Source organism: Alligator sinensis, unplaced genomic scaffold, assembly GCF_000455745.1.
Source record: "Alligator sinensis unplaced genomic scaffold, ASM45574v1 scaffold570_1, whole genome shotgun sequence".
Lineage (NCBI taxonomy): Eukaryota > Metazoa > Chordata > Crocodylia > Alligatoridae > Alligator > Alligator sinensis.
In genome coordinates, this window is record NW_005841997.1 from 2,658,561 (window position 1) to 2,669,277 (window position 10,717).

The following is a 10,717-nucleotide window of genomic DNA, read 5'->3' on the forward strand; positions in this document are numbered from 1 at the left end:
CCATGGTCCCTTGCCCCTGCCCCAGCCTCCTCTCCCCTGCCCCCTACTTACCAGCTTGGAGTCAGCTGCAGCTCCCTGCCGCAGCCACCAGGGACTGCCCGAATCATCAAAGCTCTCCAAAACTTTTCCAAAGACTCACAGAACTTTGAATCGATTTGGACAGTTTAATTGGTCCCCTGATCTGATTCAGATTTGGAGATTCGGCCACCAAATCGGGCCAAATCTCCTCCGAATCGAATCACCACCTGAAGCTTTGCACAGCCCTAGCAGTTAAAGCTTTTCCTTGGGAATGTTTTATTCTCAATGCTGATAAAAATTGTCTTGAGGCCTGAATCATGGAAGTTTCTCTCTACCAAACCTTTTTTTTTAACTCACAAAAGAAACTGGAAAAAAGTGCGAGACTCCTGCTAGAACTGCATTACCACTAATAAACAGCACATGCTATCAACACAGATTCTGTTACCCATGCTGCGTTAAATAACATCATGTTCATTTTGGCCCCATCAGAAACATTAGAGTGGGAGGGAGAATCAATACACTAGATTGGAGTAGCCACTGGAAAAGAACAGAATCATTAGAGGTATTTTTACACAAGCACTGTGAGTCATGGAGACTTTAAAGAAAAAGTGCAAGGAGCTGACACTTTTCTTAACCTAAACTGCAGTATTGTCTGTACATTGAGCAAAAGATAGCTACCACTTCGGTTTCTGGACTCAGAAGTCCAAACAGGGATTTGGACTGTAGCTTCTGATTAGGCAAGTCCGTTGCTAAAACAAAATAACGAGAACAAGTTTTTTGACATAGCTTCAGCCATGTCTCCTAGCCATACGTTTTGACATAGAAAGCATGACTAGGAATATTTCACCCAAATAGCATTTCTTTTCCCAGAGACATCTGCAAGCAAATGATACTTCAGCCTAATGAAATAATGAAGTCCTGAAAATCTGAAAACCCGCACAAATGGCTCCCCACCAACAGATTAATTAAGCAGCATCATGAATGGAGTGAAGCATAGCCAGGTATCAACACAATCTTTTTGTCATTTGAGCCAGAGCTGAGGGAAATTTCCTCTTCATCCAGAGGGTTTTCCTGACTAATTAGTATCTTCCCCACAGCCTGGGCTATTTTTATGGTTTCAGCAAACTAAAAGAAAGGGAACCAGATCAAAAAGAAAATTCTTGTTTTGCAGAATTAACAGTGTGGCTGTTTCCCTGTTTCACTGTGCTCTCACAAAACATTCAGCACTCTTTTATGTATCAACACCAATTAAAGGAGCTATTACAGAAAAATAGATTATGGATTAAAAAAGCACTTTAGATCATTTATGTGGCTGTTAGTATGTGGGTATGGAAGGAGGCACTACCATTCAATGCCACCCAACACAAAGCCTGTATTCAAAGAAATGCTTTTAGAAATGACCTCAACAAGCTGGAAAACAGAACTACTCAGGCTTGGAGTATGCACCGACTTCCACAGCAATGTCAACACAAGCTTTCAGTTTTCCGACGTTCCTGAACCTTGGAACTAGAATCCAGGAACAGGATGTAATGAGAGGGGGTTAAATGGCTTTATGAAGCTGAATTCAGAACAGAGAAAGACGGCAGAGGCAAAAGGGTGATCCGCTTTTTAGCTGCCATGAGAACTTGTGAACACTACATAGGAGCATAGGACCAGATCAGGTATCCCAGGCTATTTAATCCAGTACCTTGCATTTTCAGGAAATCTTTTCCACAAGAAATCCCTGCAAAAATCTCTGCTTCAAACCCTTACACATACCTGCAAGGCACAATACCAAAAACTGAGAGCTCTCCGAAGGTAAAAGCAGGGAAAAAGAGGGCAAGCATCCTGCTACAACAACTGCGGAGAAGTCATTTTTAAATAAATGCTTAGAAGAATCTTGGAAAAAGACCATGCCACATGCTACAGAGGAATGCAAAACCCCATACGGTCCATGCCAAACTGGCCTAGGGGAAACATTCTTTCTTCACCCCAGACATGGCAAAGGAGCATGAACCTGAGCAAAAGATTCCTGCCTTTTAAGCAGGAATCTCTGGGTTTTCTAAGTACTGGTAGAAGCATCAGCACACTCCAGTAAAAAACTGCCAGCCACAGCTGTGGCCAATGTCCAAGTGCTTCAGAGGAAGTTCAAAACCCACCCAAGGTTATCTAGCAGCATTCATGGGGGGCGGGAATTCATTCCTGGCCTCTACTGGTGATCCCATGATGCATGGGATTGTCAGACACCCACCACACTATAAGAGCTCTCTCTATAACCCAACATGGGATTGTAAATAGACAATTCTACGTATCACACATGCTGACCGGTGGGCCAGAATTCCCTAACAAATACTCACAAAGATTTTATCCTCTGCCCTAGTCGATAGAAGTCAGACGGCATTAAATCCAATTCTCAGTTTCAGTTCTCAAGTCTTATTGCCACATGCATACTCTCTGTCACAACTAATTTGTTTCTAAAATTACCACCATCAGGCACAATGTCAGGCAGCCAATACACCCATGTGTGCACTGTGTCTACAACATGAAAGATGAGAACAAACATTGATATGCGAAAGGACTGGTCCTTGGTGCAAAACAGTAAGGGAAGGCTTTGCAGAGAGCTGAGATAACCACCATTCACACCTGCTGAAAATTTCATTTGTCAGTACCACAAGGTTTCTTTTCCTTCCCCTCCAGGAGAAACTAAAACAGCTTTCGCTCTACAAGAAAAATTGCTTAAAAAACCACCACCAAAAATAAGATCCAAAATATTTATACATTACTGATTCATTTAAAAGTAGTATGTTTTCAAAAAAATCATTTCCTTGGAAATTTGTTATTTATTACTTATTGTTTGTGTTCAGGTAGCACCAACAGCAAGGTGCTAGGATTCCCTTCCAGGGTGCCACAGTACAGGTGCCACTGGAGTTAGGTAGTACTGCTCCATTCCCCTCCTGTAGAGACAAAGCAGAAAGCAGCTCTCCCTGCAATCTTTCTTGCTCCAACCTCACAGGCTCAATTCCAGAAACAGAAGCATGCTAGGCAGGTGGGATCATCCCACACCCCTGTTTCCGGGAGAAGCATGAGGGACAGACCAGGAAGGGCTGTGGCAAGTCTGCACACTCCAGCTGCAGCCCTTTATACTGCTCAGCTGGAGGGGTCCGGCTGGGCCGTAACACCCCTTTGCACAAGCTGGATGGAGGAGTAGAGTGCCGGCCCTCAAGGGCACAGGGGTAGGACTGCCAAGTCTCCCAGGCTGGCTGGGAGTCTGCTGGAATCGGCATTGATCTCCCGGTGACTATTGAAAGCAATTCTGGAGATTGATATTGTGAACAGGTTGAACAGTATAATTAATGACATTACATCACGTTGGAAAAAAAAATCTCCCAGAATAGCTTCAGTCAGAGTTGGCAACCCTACACAAGGGAGTTCAGCCCAGGGCACACAACTTACTAGTTATGCCTCTAACTCCTGCCTCTGTTAGGTTTATCGGATAACCCCAATAAAGGCAGAAGCATGAGACAAGGCCCTGGTTGAGAAGCACTGAGGGTAAGCTGTGGCACTACAGCAGTGGCTCTCAACTGGGAGTGTCACCAAATCCAAAGAAGCCCTGGAGGGGTGCACGAACGCTAAAAAAGCTGAGGACTAGGGCTGTGCAAAGCTATGGGTGGTGATTCAATTTGGAGGAGATTCAGCACCATTTGGTGGCCAAATCTCCGAATGCAAATCAAATCAGGGGACCAATTTAAAGGTTCGAATCAATTCAAAAGTCTCCGAATCTTCGGCAAAGTTTCAGAGAGCTTTGATGATTCGGGCAGTCCCCGGTGGCTGCAGCAGGAAGCTGCAGCCCTACTGGAGGTGGTAAGTACCAGGAGTGGAGAAGGGGGGCTGGTGGAGGGGGCCATGGGGGGACCCCTGCCAGCCCCCCCACTCCTCCAGCCTCCTCAATCCCCCCTGACCTCTGCTCACTCCCCCAGCTCCCCCATGGCTGCCCCCACCCCAGTTCCCGGTCCTTTAAAAAAAAAGCCCCAGTGCCCCTCACCAGGTGCAGCCAGGCAGGGGGTGATCCCTGCTGCCCCCCACTGCATGGGGGGGCTCTGCCACAATCCGCCCGACCCCCACCTCGCTCCCCCAGCCCCTCATGGGTGCCCCGCCTGGGCCAGCTCTGGCCTTTTAAGAAAAACAAACGAGAGAAGCCCCAGGACTCACCGTTCCTGGTGCAGCCTTGGGGCTTTGGGGGCTCGTGCAGAGCCCTGCACATGGCACAGGGCAGTGGGGGGCAGTGAGCATCATGCAGACCCCCCCAGGCAGCGTGGGGAAGTGGGGGACATGCACATGGCACAGGGCAGTGGGGGGCAGTGAGCATCATGCAGACCCCCCCAGGCAGCGTGGGGAAGTGGGGGACAGGCAGAACCCCCCAGGCAGCGTGGGGAAGTGGGGGACAGCAGGGATCGCCCCCCGCCCAGCAGCACCCAGTGAGTCAGGGCTTTTTTTTTCCAAAGATTCGGGAGCTGGGGCAGGCAGGGCAGCCACTGCCAGGCTGGGAGAGGGGCAAGGGATGTTCCTGGCTGATTCAGAGATTCAGCCGAATCGAATCACCAAATTGAAACACTGTCCCCTGAATTGGCCGAATTCAAAGTGAATACTAGCCGTTTCGCACAGGCCTACTGAGAACCACCGAGCTAGAGATCTGACCTGAGACTGGGCCCCATTCTGTGCCATACTTATATAGTGTCCACAGTGACATTCTGATCACGGATAGTAGTGTTTGTACAAAATTACACATTATGCTTTTGTCCTTGGAGAGTGTCAAGGATCGTACTGCTTCTGAGGGGAAGCGCTACCTCAGGACTCCCCAAGAAGAACCCTTATTTTGTCCCCCTTCTTTGGGACCCCTTGAAGACAGCCCTCCTCAAGGGGCATGCCTCAAGAGCTCAAGACCCTGGCTCTTTTTTTGTCCTTGTGTTCCCCAATGATCTGTAGCACCGCTCGAAGATCTCCTTTTTGGTCAGCTCTGGAGAAGCAGGGTGTTCTCTTCTTCGAAGAGGGGGGAGCCAGAGCCCTGACCTTTCAAACAGCACAGCAAACAGCTCAGCTCCAAGCAGTCTTGTATTGTGCCACTGCACTTCCCATGTCCTTCATCGGACTTCACTCTGTCCTCCCTGGGACTACGCCTTTCTCTCTCTCTCCATCTTCCCTAGGACTACCCTTTCCTTCTCTGCCCTGTCCTCCCTGGGACTACCCTTTTTCTCAATAGCCTCCCTCTTTTGCCTTAGGCACAGTCAACCACATACTTGCAACTGAAATTACAAAACGATAGTATTGATCTGGAGACAACACTCACTCAATAAAATGAAACATGAAGTCATGGGGAACCAAACAGAGAGCAGTCTCTGCAGCCTGCTGTCAGGCCTAGACTGCCATTTGCCTGGGGTGAAAAAGGCAAATAGGTATCCTGCTTATAAAACTATTCACATAAATTATTTACAACAGCACACACTCACACTGAGCCATCCAAAGTGTTCCCCACCAGAACTGCAAGCTAGAACTCAGCTCACTTCACTCTTTTTTTCACAGATATGCAGCACAAGATGCATAGTCTTGAGAAATTTTACAACAGTTACAAGAAAAGTGATTGGTGCCTCTGCTAGTCATGGAAACCATACCAGAACCCTGATGGCAACGGTCTTGAAAAACCCTGGTTAAGCATAATCGTTTGCAAAACTTTAATCCTAGTATTTCCCAAAAATTGTGCTGCCCACATCAAAATCCACAAGAATTGGGACATCCAAAAAGACCCTTTTAATCAACCACAAAGAGCATCCCATTCATGTGTTAGGGTAAACATTTATCTTAGCCTAACAAATATCAAATAACAACGATGAAATTGAAGTGATTCTCTTTATAGGAGCAATGTCCTGAAAAGGGATAAAAGGAGTTTCCACTAATGTATCTACCTACTGAGAGGTAGATGTGCCTTGTGATGGTTTTAACAACCTCTGTCACCAACTGCACCATAAAAGGAAGCTTTGAGAAACGATTAGCACACAAAGGAAGTTCCATTTATCAGGTTTCCGAGCAAGAAAAAGAAACCTCCACTTCAGGAAATCTAATTCAATGGAATGGTTTATTCATATTTCCTAAAGGACAAAGACAGAGTTGAGGAGCTGATAACATAGCAACCTCCACTCTTAACATGCATTTTTGTTGTTCCCCTGACACCAATAACTTGTAATAAAATGCCTAGAAGCTGTCCCAAATGGGGACTACAATATACCATGACTTTTACTCAAAAAGATGCCATGTCTTTGGAATGAGCTAGTGATGAGCATGACTTAATGGAATGAGACTATTTATGTAAATAAGGCTCTCTACGATGGGCCTCAAATATACATAAAAAATGATACACTTATAAATTACTGTACCACCTACTGCAGAACAACTCAGGATGAGATGGAAGGTGTTAACTATTTAACAAAGCATACAGCATCCCGTCACTATACAGTCAGTACCAGAGTCAGATGAAGTTACATTCTCCATTCCCTTAAGAAATACAGACATTAGGGATGTGCAAAACGGGCCGTATTCAATTTGGATTCAGATTTGGCCCAAATTGGGGACAGTGATTTGACTCCTTGATTAGGATCGCTGTCCCTGATTCGATTTGGTGAAATCCAAATCTGAAGATTCGATGTTGATTCGAAGAAACAGTGATTCGGCCCTAGACACCACTTTAAATGTTTTTTCTACATACCTCAAGTTACCAGGTGTGGCTCGTGAACACTGTGGTGCTAGGGTGGATGGCGCATCCCTCAGGAGCACAGGGGGGTCCTCCACGTGTTCGGCAGTGAATCCAGAGTGGACTGAAAACAGTTCCAGTCCACTTCTGGGACTGCCGGGGAGCGCGCCACCCCCTCCCCACCAGCGATCGGCCACAGGGGAACCCCAGGTGCCCCCCCAGACCCAGGAAGCACCAGTCACCAAGCTGGAGGAGCACAGGGGGCCCCCCCGTGTGCTCCCCAACAGACCCAGAAGTGGACTGGAATTGCTTCTGGTCTGCTGCCAAGCACACTGGGGATCCCCCCATGCTCCCATGGGACACTCCATCCACTCCAGCATCACAGCGTTCACGAGCCGCCTGGTACCTTGAGGTATGTAGAAAAGCCATTTAAATCTGTCTCTCTCTCTGAATCTCCAAATCTTTCTGAATCAATTCGGAGGGCTCCGATTCGATTCAGAGAGATTAAAGGGTCTCCTGATTTGATTCGGATTCAAAGATTCAGCCACTGAATCAGGCCGAATCTCCGCTGAATCGAATCAGGGACCAAAGCTTTGCACTGCCCTAACAGACGCCCCAAATCTGCAAAAAAAAAAAAAAAAAGGAGGAATGGGAGAAAACAGGAGAGCACACATTGTTCATGACCGCAACTGCCACAGCACTGGGCCTGTTACAGGTCACCCAACTGGGAATATGAGATGTTCATCATCATCATCAACTCCTATTACCAAAAATCTAGGGATTTGTGTCACAATCATGGCCAAATCAGGGACTCATTGTGTACAAGTACACAGAAAGGGATGCTCTTTGCCCAATCTAAAACTGTTCTTTTAGATAAACTCTACACAACATCAACATTTCCATATCACAATCCTACTGTACATCAGAAGAAAGGGGGCAGTCTCTATGGTATGCCGACCATTTTGATCCCTTGGAAATATTTGGCAATAATTCCAGATTTAATCTAGGTTAGATTTACATTACATCACAGACAAAATTTTTTGAAAGCACCTAACTCCTTCTTGCACCAGTGATTAGGCACTTAGCAACCTAAGTGTCTGGAAAGGGCCTAATTCTCTTTTGATTTAAGTACCTACATACATTTTATCTCCAATCTAATGCTTTTATTAAAAGTATTTTTACTTTTACTCTATTTAAAAAATTTGTAAAATGATTCAAAATGTCATGCTTGTCAACCAAAACAGCGACAAAGTGTTGATGTTTTTATATTTATACTATGATTCCTATCCAGCATCTACCACAAGGTCAGCTCTTGTTCCCTTCTGGGAACAGGTCTGTCTATAAAACCTGATGGAATCAATCACATTTTAAAAATTCAACGTAATTTCCTTTTCCCTCTTTTTTTTTAAATTCTAGCTATCAATATACAGGAGGAACAAAACACAAAAACACACTAAAAAGAAATCCAATCATTATTTTTTACAGCGAATGGGAACTGATTAGACAGATGCATACGTTGTATACATGTGTTCCTCAAAGCATACAAAGCACAAACATTTACACTGGGAAAGATCATATCAGGATGTTAAGTGGTTTGCCTTTGCACAAATGAAGCTATCTGATTAAGCAGTGCTGTAATTTTTGTATTCCCGTTTTGTTTTGTTTTAAATAACTCAGGTGAATTAAATATTTTATATTAACTGACAGGACTAGGGATTTTGTTGAAACTGTACCATAAAACAGAAACAGGTAAGAAGGGACGCTCAAGGATAAAAGCATTTTGACATTTCTGAGTGCTTATTTTTGAACTATACACTGTAAAATTATCAGGCCAAATGGGTTCAAGCCATTACCTCTCTATTAAATGCCATTTAAGAACTGGCCCTGTAGGTTTTCAAAATGAATGCTTGAGTTTCCCCCTTCCAATTTAAACTTAATGGTTGATATTTTCAAAGGGACCAAAGAGAGTGAGGCGCTCAAGCTCCCATTAAAATTAATTTGGACTCCAGTGCCTACCTTCCCTCAAGCCCCGTTTGAAACTCCCTGCCTAAGTGAATAGCTGCACTGTGGGGCTAAATGGCCTCTCTGGAATCTAGGGCTGAAATCACAAGCACTTTCAACCACCACTGAAATTAAGAGTAGCAGGTAGTCAGCACTTTGCAGAATCAGGCCCCTGGTGACCATGAGAGCATAAGGCAAATCATTCAAGTTTTCAGTAGAAGGCTATTTTTCTAAAAGCATAAAAACCAAATGGCCACACAAGTTCTAAACTGTATGCACGCAGATCTATGCAAATACAGAAAAATGATCAACATCTCCTTTGGAAAGCTCTTATCAGTTCAATGCAGATAAAGACAGAGGTCGAGAAAGAGGCATATTTAAAAACACAGAAATCATCTGGCTTGTTTTATTGAGTGCTCTTCAACCACTTAAAAACAGGCTCCCTTTAATCTGCTGCAAAGTTCCTAGGCTACAAACTAAATATGGTAGTTTTCTTCCCAAGGTGACCTTCACTGGTTTAACATGCTGGATGTTTGGCTTCCAGAAGAGATAGTAAAGTTGAGGTGGAGTATATCTGATCTACTCTTTGTGTTGTGACTTGTGTAGGGATTGAGGCAGCAAGGTACGTAGACTGAACAACAGAACAATAGTTTGGGGAGGAATTACTCACAGAGACCTCATTGCAAAATTCTGCATGAAGGAAGGTTTTCTCTATCCAAAAGAAGGCAATTGCTCAGTTCTACTATCCCTTCTTCCTGGCTCCCTGCTAAAGGAGGTTTCAAAGAGAAGAAAAAAAGAAAATATGCAGCGACATATTTCAATGCCTGTGAGTTGAGGCTATTTAATTATACTTGGAAAAGACTGCAGCAAATTCTAGCTCTGAAACAACAGGTACACAGAAAAACACAAAGGAGCAGCATTGTGCAGAAGCATGCACATTTACATCAGATACGAGGCTTCAGTTCCAGCTGAGGAATCTCAAAGGCATAATAACTGAAGTGATTTTAAAAGGAGACCTAAAATAGAGTAATACAAAAATGCCCTCTCGTTCTGTGGAGTTCAAAAGCATGTTCCAAACAGACTCAAAAACATGTGGATTCGTCAGTCATGCCACTCGCCTCTTCTTCCTCCCCTACCCTCCCAAGTTGCTGCTTCTGGAAAGACATCTCGCTGGAGGAAGGTGGCCTCTGGGAAGCTCCTCCAATACCTTTGGCTAATGGAGGAGCAGAGGCTTGCATGTCTCATCCTGTCAGAGGATGTGCTGCTGCTGCTGCACTGGGGTGCTGGTGGCAGTGGGAAAAGTCAGGTGAGGTGGCTCTCCTGGGGGTTCGGCTGTGAAGGAAGGGAGAAGGGTCAGTTCCAAATCTTCTTCCACGAAAGGTGACTCAGCCTTGTGGAAAGACCAATTGCTTACAGCATGAAACAACCACTGGCCTTCGCACCGTGTTAACGACCTTGAGCTCACTCAAGGTAAAAAAAGCATAGTGCAGACACAACCTGAAGTGTCTGGCTGAGCAAGAAGAGTACCACAGCTTCTGACCGGAGACCTACATCGAAAAGGAAAGGAAACTAATTGGAACTGAAGACTGTTGATTTGCCCAAGGGCTTGGAGAGGAAATGTATGGAAAATGTGAAGAGGACAGGTGTGGACTACGTTGTGTAAAAAGTAAAACTCAAGCTAAGCCAGAGCAGAGTAGAAGCAAAAGTCTCAGATGCCTTTTTTATTTGAGGAATGGGGTGAGAGTTAAAATAGACTAAAGCACATTTTGCATAAAGTTTCAGGGAAGCTGCAGAGGAAGAGAACGAGGTGCTGGCTGGGACAGAGTGTACATACATGTAGATAGAAATATAGATATAAAATGGGGACCATGTCAATTTTTAATGCCACTTTTATTAAATTCATGCATTAAATATAACATAAAATAGATTTAACATCCATGTTTCTGAGGACATCCCCAGTCCTACTCCATAAAACTCTTT

General features: G+C 44.8%; 1 protein-coding gene across 13 annotated transcripts in view; it reads right to left on the minus strand.

Annotated features, from left to right (window-relative positions):
* ARVCF (ARVCF, delta catenin family member) overlaps positions 1-10,717 on the minus strand; it is a 412,391-nt gene that overhangs the window by 118,213 nt on the left and 283,461 nt on the right. Inside the window, exon 1 of one of the 13 annotated variants that reach the window (XM_025201544.1) lies at positions 9,408-9,503. The exons of 11 other annotated variants lie outside the window; for them this stretch is intronic. The gene's annotated coding sequence lies outside the window, so the exon portion shown is untranslated. Of the gene's footprint in view, positions 1-2,354; positions 2,462-9,407; positions 9,504-10,717 lie in introns of those variants that run through there. One more of the 13 variants, XM_025201543.1, reaches the window with a different exon arrangement.